Raw genomic sequence first — 12,634 nt, 5'->3', positions numbered from 1 at the left:
GATTTGTGTTATAGGTTGTTGGTTAACTACTAATTGACCAGGTGGTATCCTATTTTTGCTTATAACCATGTATTTGGTTTTTTTGATGTTAAAATCAAGCCCAAACCTGCTACTTACTTCTGCCACCCTGGAGACAAGTGTCTGCAGACCTTCAAGACTGTCTGCAAAAATGACAGTATCATCAGCGTATCTTATGTTGTTCAATCGTTCTCCGTTTATAAGTATTCCCTCGTCTATGTCCGCTAGCGCTAGGTTCATAATGTGCTCTGAATATGTATTGAACAATAATGGGGACAATATACATCCCTGTCGCTGTCGGCTAGGCTTATTATATTCTATTGACTTTTCAATTAGTAACTTTACTGCCTGCAGATGGTCGTTTGTTCCAAAGTTTGTGCGAAATCTAGCTTGTTCTTTTGGCTGGTAAAAATCTAGCTTCTTTTCTACTCTTGATGTTACTACTTTTGTAAAGAGTTTGTATAAGTGGTTTAGCAGGCTAATAGACCAGGGCGCATCTGTAAAAATATTAGTACATTGGGACGTTGAGAGGTGACTCAAATTTTTTTGCAGAAATTGCTTGAAAATAACTCAAATAATATTTGAGTTATCCTCCCTCTCAAAAAGGTCCGGAACATTGTTTAAATAATCAAAATGTCAAAATATGAAGAAAAAATTCGATTTTTTTATTGGTTTTTTGATTATAACTTTAAAACTATTCATTTCTGAGAAAAGTTTTACCCAGATAAAAGTTGCGTGATTAAATTTACTACAATACAAAATTGGTAAAAAATTTAAAAAATAGTCACCCTTGTTGCAAAATAGCAGTAATTGCGAAAAACACATAAAAAACAAGTATTCGCATTTTACGTCTTTCAACCATTTATGCTACACTTAGGACCTTCATATTTTACCCAGAAAAACTTTATGATATAGTAAAGCAACACTGTAAATTTCATTAAAATCGGTTTAATAGATTTTGCAAAATAAGTTTGCAATCCAGCTTTCGCAAAAAAAATTCATTTTTTTTTTAAATATTGCAGGACTGAAAATAAAGCAGATAGCAAGTTGATTTTTTTTGCTTATAGAAATGTACTGTACCTTTCATTTGCAATTTGCAAAAATAAAATCGATTAATTACCACGGCGTCAGGAAATTTTTTAATTTAACACTAATATTTGGTGCTACGCGCAGGACAGCGGTGTTCGATTCACACAAGTTGATTTCCACCAAAATTTCTTCCAATCTTTACCTAATATATTATTTTCTTACTCTACATTTTGTTGTATTTTAATATTTTAATTCCACAAAAATCAAACTAATTTTATTATAGTTTGTGAAATATTGTTTATACAATTGCATATGTTTAAAAATAATAAACTTTTATTATTTAAGTTAAAATATATGAACAAAGAAAGTTTTTGCTAGAAAAAATTGTTATATCAAAGGATACAGTATGTGTTTTTATTTTGCAATAAACAAATTTATTTATTTATATCTAAATGTAATAAAAATTAAAATGTATCAATCATTATCAAAGGTCATTGGAATGCTCAATCAGAGCAAACTATCCGCTATCCTGCGCGTAGCACCAATAATTAATGGTTATTTAAAAAATTCCTGACTCCGTGGTAGTTAATCGATTTTAATTTTTCAAATTTCAAATGAAAGGTACAGTATACTTCTATATGCAAAAAAAATTTCAACTTGCTATCTGCTTTATTTTCAGTCCTGTAATATTTTGAAAAAATGAATTTTTTTTGCGAAAGCTGGATTGCAAAAATTATTTTGCAAAATCTATTGAACTGATCTTAATGAAATTTACAGTATTGTTTTACAGTATCATAAAGTTTTTGTGGGTGAAATATGAAGGTCCTAAGTCTAGCATAAATTGTTGAAAAACGTAAAATGCGAATACTTGTTTTTGTATGGTTTTTTCGCAATTATTGCTATTTTGCAACAAGAGTGACTATTTTTTAAACTTTTAACCAATTCTATATTATAGGAAATTTAATTACGCAACTTTTACCTGGGTAAAACTTTTCTCAGAAATGAATAGTTTTAAAGTTATAATCAAAAAACCAATAAAAAAATCGAATTTTTTCTTCATATTTTGACATTTTGATTATTTAAACAATGTTCCGGACCTTTTTGAGAGGGAGGATAACTCAAATATTATTTGAGTTATTGTCAAGCAATTTCTGCAAAAAAATTTGAGTCACCTCTCAACGTCCCAATGTACTAATATTTTTACAGATGCGCCCTGGTCTATTAGCCTGCTAAACCACTTATACAAACTCTTTACAAAAGTAGTAACATCAAGAGTAGAAAAGAAGCTAGATTTTTACCAGCCAAAAGAACAAGCTAGATTTCGCACAAACTTTGGAACAAACGACCATCTGCAGGCAGTAAAGTTACTAATTGAAAAGTTAATAGAATATAATAAGCCTAGCCGACAGCGACAGGGATGTATATTGTCCCCATTATTGTTCAGTACATATTCAGAGCACATTATGAACCTAGCGCTAACGGACATAGACGAGGGAATACTTATAAACGGAGAACGATTGAACAACATAAGATACGCTGATGATACTGTCATTTTTGCAGACAGTCTTGAAGGTCTGCAGACACTTGTCTCCAGGGTGGCAGAAGTAAGTAGCAGGTTTGGGCTTGATTTTAACATCAAAAAAACCAAATACATGGTTATAAGCAAAAATAGGATACCACCTGGTCAATTAGTAGTTAACCAACAACCTATAACACAAATCACCAACTTTTGTTATTTGGGTGCAAACTTAAATGAACAGTGGGACCAATCGACGGAAATTAAGATAAGGATCGAGAAGGCAAGATCAGCCTTCGTCAAAATGAAAAAAATCTTTAACAGCCACGATATAAAATTGGAAATAAAAATTCGTTTACTAAAGTGCTACGTATTCTCTGTTCTTTTATATGGCGTGGAGTCATGGACCTTAACTGAAGCATCACTGAAGAGACTCGGAGCATTTGAGATGTGGTGCTATAGACGCATTTTGAGGATTTCCTGGATAGACAGAGTTACCAACGAAGAAGTTCTACATAGAATGGGTAAAGAGCGCGAACTAGTCGTAACCATAAAACGTCGCAAACTCTAATACCTGGGCCATGTAATGCGCAATGAACAAAGATATGACCTACTTCGGACCATACTTCAAGGTAAAGTGCATGGGAAAAGAGGTCCAGGACGAAGAAGAATATCCTGGCTTCATAACCTGCGAAAATGGTTTAACTTAACCACTACCGGATTTTTCAGGGCAGCAGTCAACAAAGTCAGAATAGCCATGTTAGTGTCCAACATCCGTAACGGATAGGCACCATAAGAAGAAAAGAAGCCTACAGTCCTAGCATTCGTGGATTTTCATAAAGCCTTCGACACGATAGAGCTGGATAGCATTTTAGAAGCTCTAAATGAATGCCGCATTGACTATCGTTATAGTACACTCATCTATAATATTTATAAAGAGGCAACAATGAGTATTAAGATACATGATAAAACCAAACAAATAAACATAGAACGCGGCGTAAGACAAGGCGACATACTCTCGCCAAAACTATTCATAACTGTTCTGGAATATGCCTTTAAGATGCTAAACTGGGACAATAAAGGGATCATAATAGATGGAGAAAAGTTAAATCTGATGTCATCTGCGTTTTGCAGATGACATAATCCTTATAACTGATTTTAACTATTTATAATGGGAAATAAGCCACAATATTATTAAAAAATTATTTTTATTTAAAAAATTTTATTAAAAGGACTATCCGAGAAACTTAAAACAATAGGAAATAAATTCAACATTTCAACAACATTCAAAACAACCAACACATTGAGATCTATTCTACCTAAAACTAAACCTAACAATGAACAAGAAAGGACAAAGAATTGTATTTATAAAATACCTTGTGAATGCGAACAGTTTTATATAGGTGAAACATCAAGACCATTAAACGTTAGAATAAGTGAACATCAATCTTATATTAAAAATAGAGAATTTGATAGATCTCAAATATGTCAACACGCATGGAATAATGAACATAGAGTTCAGTGGAGAGATTCAAGTATAGTCCTGAAAGAAACAGATAGTAAAAAGAGAAAAATCAAAGAAGCGGCTCTAATTATGCTAAACGAAACCAATTGTGTCGCAAATTCCTCGGTGGAATGCAGTAGGATGTGGATACCCATACTGAAAGAGGAAGTCAATAGAAATAAAATACCACAATTAGTAAGTCAATAGTCGAATTAGTACATATTTTATAATTTAGTATTACTTATATATCCATGTATTATTGATATTATTTATAATTTAAACAAAATTATAGTAAAGTCAGAATTTGGTATTAATTTTGAGAGTAAATTAAATGTAGAACCAAATACTTACGATGTCGGGATAGTATCACAAGGTTTTTCCTGGTTTTCCCTCGTGATTTACTATGAGACCTCTAACGCGAGAATTTTAATGTCACCGTTGCATGTGGTTGTCTTTTTAAAGATAAATCATATGTTATGATTTTTTTGTGACGGATATTCTTGAGTTGGAGTTGATTTCATGTAATCGAATGAACTATCTTTCAGTAAAGTCGTCCCAGGAACGCAACTCATAAATATTGGCAATATCATTTTAAAGTCTTCTACTTTAAAATGTATCATATGTATCTGAATTGCCGATATAAATGAGTCAAATTAAATAAATTATTAGAAGAATTTTTTTTTTACTAAGCAACAACATTTTTGTTTATGTTAGTAGTATTTTGTATTTTGACAACAGCACTCGATTTGGGCGTCGAAACGTTAATAAAAATCATTTTTTAATAATATTGTGGCTTATTTCCCATTATAAATAGTTAAAATTGTAAAAATGCCACAAGAAAATAGCTTCAGAACTTATAACTGATGATTTAGGAGAAGTAAATTAAATGCTAAATGAGTTAGACGCTATCTGCTGGAAAATAGACCTGAAAATAAACTTTACTAAAACCAAATTTATAACTAATCTGATTCCTAGCGGACAGCTAATTATACGTGAACAAGTCGTAGAACCAGTGGAAAAGTACATTTACTTAGGTCATGAAATCAGAATTGACAGAGATAACCAAACGTGCGAAATAAAAAGAAGATTAACTCTTGCTTGGGCAGCCTACGGAGAGCTGAGACATATTTAGGAGCAGTATACCGATCAGTTTAAAAAGACAAGTGTTTGATTAATGTGTGCTACCGGTAATGACATATGGAGCAGAGACATTGACTCTAACCAAGGCAACAGCGTAGAAAATGAGGGTTGCTCAAAGGCTTATGGAAAGATCCATGCTGGGCATAACCCTACGGGATAAAATAAGAAATGAAGATCTCAGACAAAGAACCGGTATCGCATATGAGGCCCCTAGAGGTCAAGGAGTCTAAGTAGCAAAATCAACATTTTGAGAAAACTGAAGTCAAAGTTGGAAGATTATTATAAGAGGGAAAATTAAAAGTGAATCATTTTGACTGTGTAAGAGGATAATCAGGTCTTTTTATGTTTATTGCCAATAGCAGAAAGTATTACAACATTCGGTTATTGTTTTATGTATAAAAAAATTTATGGTGCGCACATAGATCCCTTTACCTCTCATTAATTTTGGAAGAATGAAAATCCTCAATGTGCACAAAAATACATAAGTGGTTTTATTTTTACTTTTGTAAGTTCTTTTTATACGACAGTATTAAAACAGAAAATATTATAATATGTTGGTACTCTAAAACTATTTAATTGCTGTCATCTGTGTCATAAATGTTGTTACCAAAGTGATTATCATCATTTTCATTGCCTACAACAGAACCTGTAGCTAAAGGCTTTCCAGTCTCTGCTTCGTGAGATAGGCTTATGTAAAACTCATGGTATATCGGTGGGACGAATTGCAAGACTTCCATCAGATCTTCATACTTTTTGTATTTAAGCTTGGGCTTTTCAATTACCGGATGAAACATGGGAAACTGATTAGGAATTCTACCTGCTCGTTGTTTCTTCATTGGAAATTTTTCGTATAGCATAATACCCTCATCTGATGTCTTATAAAACAGGGAGTTTAGGTTTGCCTTTACATAATGCAATATCTGCGTTCCTCGTATCCCTGGCACATTTTTCTGGAAGTACTAATTTAGTAACTGAAGATCAATAAAGTCTTCATCCATTAACTTAGTCACAATAAATTTTCGACTTGCTGAGGCAGCCAAATTTATCCAGTCTTCAGGTACATAGATATCACGTTGGTTCTTCTTCTTTTTAAGTTCTATGATTCCAAAATCTTGATCACATTCATTATAAGAATGTGATCATCATCCTCAGGATTATAATCTCTGTCTATTTCGGAATCATGGCCTTCTCCAAATAATGGTCCTTCACTGCTACCACTTAGAAAACTGATATTGTCATCATTTGCATCTTCATAATTCTGCTCATTACTTTCCTCGTGAATAGAATCTATAAAACTAATCATTTTGTAAAAAAAATGTACAGTTGTCATGTTTATTATTACTATTATATTAATTCTTGCATATTAATAAAATACTAACTATATCTAAATAGGACAGTAAGTAGGAATATCTAGTAATTACACCTTACCTGCATATTATAGGCTAGATTGAACTTCTTCCTCACTTTTTTCCATTTAGTAAGAGTTTTAAAAATTGTTTTATTATTGTAACACACTTATATAATATAATATTATATAGGTACAGTGGAACCTCGATAACTCGGATTAATCGGGACCGCGGCCGATCCGGGTTATCGAAAATCCAGGTTAGCCGGAGAATATGGTAAAAATTAATAAAACACGGTATACTTACAGATAAACTCCGTTATAATTGAAATAACATGAAATATATATATATATATATATATATATATATATATATATATATATATATATATATATATATATATATATATATATATATATATATATATGCACAGTACATACACATCTAAATTATTAAAAACACGCAAACACAAACCTAAGCAAACGGAAGCAAACAATACAAGACTGTACTACACACAATGCAGTCACAATCGGAACGATGTTATGAACAGTGAAAACTAAGACCATTGTTTAAAAAAGAATTTTTTAAATAATCTTTTAGTCTTTTTTAAAGAATGTTAAGACAGTTTGAAATAAATAAAGGAATAACAGGGGCCTGTTGTTTCCGACAAATCCGAGACAATGGCCGTCGCTCTGCCGCCGCCACCGTGTGCCATGAGTCATTTTTACTATCGTATACATAGTTCAAATTACACAAATACACATTATCTCCCAAATATTATATTACATACTATCCCTTGCAAGATAGTTCGGATGGAATTCCCCAGATTAAGAGACTGGGCCGATATCAAGCACAAAATAATCTGGGGAATTCCATCCGAATTTTCTTGCAACGGATAGTAAGTACATTTTTATTGTTGAAATGTTTGTCTGATGAAAATCGGTCCGGGTTAGCCGGACTTCCGGGTTATCGGGGGCCGACTTATCGGGGGTCCACTGTACTTTGAAAAACACCAGCAGTAAAATAACTTGTATTATAACTATTTACAAAGAAAATATAATCAAAATCGTTCTTAATAACACTTATGTCAACTACAACTAAACTGTGATGATTCGTGGTAAAGGGATCTAAATGCCTTTGGACCCCTAGCATTCCAACTTTAAATTTATCACTACTTAGTGGTTAAGGGGCACCACGCTAGATGGCAGCATCTATCAAAACAATCACTTGGATCTCTTCACCGCCAAATAGCTTAATATTTTCCCAACTCATTCATGCACCTAACTCATTTTTTTCAAAAATGTTGGGTCTTTCCATTTCAAATCACTCAATTTTGGAGCAAAAAAAATTTTGGACCTTCGATTTGTCTGAAAATTGGTATCTAGCTTCTGCGGGACGTACAAATAAGATATTTAAGGTCAAAAAATATTCTTCTTCTTTTTTTCTCAAAATGTCATTTTATGCGATTTTACAGTGATTTGGTGTTTATTTAAATAAATTTGCATTTTCTGTCGTAAAGTATCAATAAAAAACATAATATTTTAATAGAAAGGACTCAAAAATGTCATTATATGGCATTATAACAAGTTACTTTGATTCAAAACAAGCTTTTGATCAAATTTTATGGTGTAGAAAACGTTAAATTACAGTTTTTTACATTTTTCTCCATTCCCAAAATACATCATAATCGATTTGGCTAAAAATTCGCCCACAAATAGACAAAACATAGGACTTTAAGTGGTGAGAAGGATTTGAATTATATTACAATACCAAAAAAGTTACATGCAATATTATAGTCAAAAATATAGACGTCTACTGTAAGTACAATTAACTCGAAAATATCGACCTCACGACAAAAATTGGTAAAAAGAAATTGTAATAATTGTAAATATGATTTATTTGGAACAATTTCAGTTCCTACCATTTTTGTCGAAAAGTTAAAAATGGCGGAGATATTGAGCAAAACAGGTTCTCCTTTAAAATCAAGATGGCGGTTAACGTAACGGAGAAATTCATTCGTGATTTTAAATTTGGGCTACTATTGGCTCCCCTAAAGATAAGAAAAATAAAATTTTGGGCAGTTCGGCATTCAAGGTCAAATGCTATCCCGACTGGACTAATATATACTTTTGAGTCTGATATTACTACATGTAACTTTTTTGGTATTGTAATATAATTCAGATTCTTCTCACCACTTAAAGTCCTATGTTTTGTCTATCTGTGGGCAAATTTTCAGCCAAATCGATGATGATGTATTTTGGGAATGGAGGAAAATGTAAAAAACGGTATTTTAACGTTTTTTACACTATAAAATTTGATCAAAAACTTGTTTTGATTTAAAATAACTTGTAATGCCATTTAATGACATTTTTGAGTCCTTTCTATTAAAATATTATGTTTTTCATTGATACTTTACGACAGAAAATGCAAATGTGTTTAAATAAACACCAAATCACTGTAAAATCGCATAAAATAACATTTTGAGAAAAAAGAAGAAGAAGATTTTTTGACCTTAAATATCTTATTTTTACGTCCCGCAGAAGCTATATATACAAATTTTCAGACAAATCGGAGGTCCAAAATTTTTTGCCTTAGTGATTTGACATGGAATGTACCGTTACTTAGACCCCTTGTGCTCCAAGGTCCTCATATGTTATAGAACGTGTCAATAGGCACAAATGGAACTGGGCAGGATCCGTCGCGGTCGCCAGACTGAAGGATTCAATATGGACACGAAAGCTAATAGAATGGAGACCAAGGGAAGATAAACCGCAGTAGAGGAAGGCCGCCTACACGATGGACAGATGATATCAGGCGGATCAGTAAAAACTGGCAACAATCAGCACAAAACCGTGAAGTGTGGAAACAATTGGGGGCGACATATGTCCAGCAGTGGCCGTAAATTGGTTGGATGATGATGTAAAATTTTATTTTCAAATTACAATTTGATTTATAAAATCATAATTTTGTATATATTTTTTATTGCAGCGTTTAACTTTGTAGGTATTATGGTTAACCATATGACCACCCTGACCTTAATATAAGGTTATCAGTCCTTAATTACTCTAGATTTAAAATTGTTGACATTGATAATATGGTGACGTTGATAAGAGAAATTTTGATGTTCAGATTTTTACTGGTTTATCAAATTTTTAATTAACACAAACAAAAAAATAAAACATGCTGTAATTTAAACCGTCCAAGCTATTTCTTTAAATCATATTTCCATACCTGATTTTAACGGTTCACAAAATTAAGGAAAGAAACTGTTTTAAGGAATACGCTACAAAAATAAATTCGAGCAAATATAGTATACTTCAAAGAGACACCATAAATAGCAGGAAAATTTATAAAGAGAAGAGGATACACGCTATTAGAATATGCAGGAAAACAGAGAGCCTTTGAAAAGACAAGTACAAGTAATCCTAGAGCATAACACAGACACGAAAGCAGAAAATTCCAGAAAAGAATAAAAGAAAGCACAGTCATTTAGACCAAAATTGAAAATATGCAAAGACAAGGACATACAGAGATCCAGAGATATAAATCAAAATGTATATATGTCTTCTATAATTCGTCCTTTCGTTTTGAGTTTTATGGAACCCCACATCGGATTGTGGCAGTTAAGATCTCCAACGATAATTCTAGGTGAAGGAATTTGTTCCAAAATAGTTGTCAAATCTTTTTGGGATATGGCTTGATTTGGTGGGATATACATATTACATATATAATTCTTTTGAGGTATATTTATTGCGATAGTTAATTCAATATTATTTGAAATCACTGGTTACTGTGTGCTCATGAATTTTTATCTACGTAAATTGCTACTCCTCCACTGGCAATATGTTGGTTCAATCTGTTGTTATAATTGAATAATTGCTGAATAATTACAAAAGTTATATACGTGGTCCACAAGGAAGAATTTCCTGTAGCTGGCTGTATACTATTAATTACAAGTAAAATTTAATAAAAAATTTTGGCTTGGTAAAAGGTATATTAGTTTAAAAAGCCTAAATAAGGCTTATATACGTGGCTTGAATTTTTGAAATTTGTTTCCTGTAGGCAGATAATAGATAAGTGTGTTTCAGAGATAATATGTTTTAGTTTTTCGAAATGGGTATAGAACCCATTTAAGTTCCATTGAAGTAGAGAAGTGAATGTAATTATTCTTTAGTGGAGTTTACAGATGAGTCGGAATCTTCTCCCGACAATAAAGTTTTTATTACAGGGAGTAAACCTATGTGTTTGTCAAGTTTTCGTATTAATCTGGTGCTTTTGGTGTTCATTCTTTTGTCGGTATAAAATAGATTTAATTCCGTTAGAAACTTTATGTGCATGAGAGTCTTCTGAGTATAATTTTGTTACGCTGATTATGTCTTTTGCTCCTTGTATATTTTCGAATAGATCCACTACTTGATTGAAGCTGATCAATTGAATTTCGCTTTCTACATATTCTCTAACTGGTTCTAGAAATGTTTGAAGATTTGTTATCTCATCTTTTAAGTTTTTATCATCAGTTTTGCTTTTTTTCTTTAATTGAAGTTTAGGTTTTTCGAAATTGTCTTCGGCGGGTGGCGTGATTGCATCTTCTAAGGTTCTTTTTCCTGTTGCTTTGTCCAAAGTTATCTGGGGTTCGTGAGTATTCATATGTGTATTTTTATTTGGAGGTAAGTGTTGACTTGTTTCAGGTGAGGTTGATTTTTGTTTTTGGTTATTAGAGGATGACTCAGACGATGTAGGTTTTGCGATTGTAGTGTTAACTGAAGAAGTGGTCAAATGTATGACTGTATTTTGTAGTGACAGTTGTTGGGTTGGGTTTATTGATAAATGCGGGATGGCTACTGTTTGTGATGTGGTTTGAGAAGACGTAGTAAGTGTGGAGTAAGTGGTATTTGAAATTGTGGGAGTATTTTGTAGATTATCTTGTTAAGTATGATTTATTGATGAATTTTGTCTCATCTCTGTTTGCACCTCATTGTCATTGTAAGGATGGCTATGAGGTAAAATATTTGGAAAATTAGCTGCCTGGTGTTCAGTTAATTTGCATTTGAAACATGTTTCGTTTTGGGCTATAAATATACGGTATGATGTTTGTTTTAACTAGATTATAAAAGATTCAGGTAATACAAAGTTGTCTGGCAAAGATGAAATGAAAATTTGTCGTCGGAAGCTTAGAATATGACTGAAAGCAGGACTGGTTGCTCCTATCCGTATGTATGATATGTCTGAGAGAGGATTTAAAGCTAGCTTTATTAATTCGCCTTTTATTAAGTTGGAAGGTATACTTGGACATACATTGGACAGAATTAAGCGGACTGATGGAGTTATTAATCTTCTGGCTTCTAGTATATATTCCATTTACTTTTCTCTTCTTTGTTTCTGCTATGAATTTATCTACTAAGTTTTTAGATGATAGATATATGCATATTCTACCGTTTGATATACGGGATGCGAAAATTATAGTTCTTGGTTCTATATGCTGACTCAATCCTTCAAGATTATTAATTGTACAATTCTCTAGAGTGTTAAATAAAATAGCTTGATCTCTGTCTGGGATTAATATACTACGTGGTTGACTAACTGCTTTTGAATATAATGCAATTTGTGGTGGTTGACTGGAAGATGACATTTTTTAAATGGATTTAAATTCAGACTAAAACCGGTGCTGTTCTACAGCTTTCGCTGTGACATCAGTTCATGGAAATTGGATAATATAAAAATACTTGTCGTGATTTACTTAAATATTTGAATCCAGATAGATGAAAACAATAAATTTTATCTACTCGCAATTACAATATTCTGTGTACAAATCACTTTCACTTAGTTTTTACTTTAATTACTTTTTAATTTGCTTCAATAATTTTACTATTTAACTAGCACGACAATTGAGTGCCAAAAACACTTGTTATTCGGTCGCTGGTCAAACATCGAATCGAATCCAACAATCCCAAAATCGATCCCAAAATCTGAATCTACTTAACGATGGAAGACCGACCAGATTCAACATCCAAAATGGCACAACATCGGCAATTGATATTTCTCTGTGTGACCCAGTTCTGTCTACCACGTTAACATGGAACG

The 12,634-nt window shown here is 32.4% G+C and overlaps 1 protein-coding gene across 2 annotated transcripts in view; it reads right to left on the bottom strand.

The window, feature by feature from the left end:
- Positions 1 to 12,634, bottom strand: part of LOC114333286 (tolloid-like protein 1) — a 167,261-nt gene that overhangs the window by 72,799 nt on the left and 81,828 nt on the right. The gene's annotated exons all lie outside the window — the stretch shown is intronic.

This window comes from Diabrotica virgifera, chromosome 10 (assembly GCF_917563875.1).
Source record: "Diabrotica virgifera virgifera chromosome 10, PGI_DIABVI_V3a".
In the NCBI taxonomy this organism is placed as follows: Eukaryota; Metazoa; Arthropoda; class Insecta; order Coleoptera; family Chrysomelidae; genus Diabrotica; species Diabrotica virgifera.
This window is presented reverse-complemented; position numbering and strand designations above follow the sequence as displayed.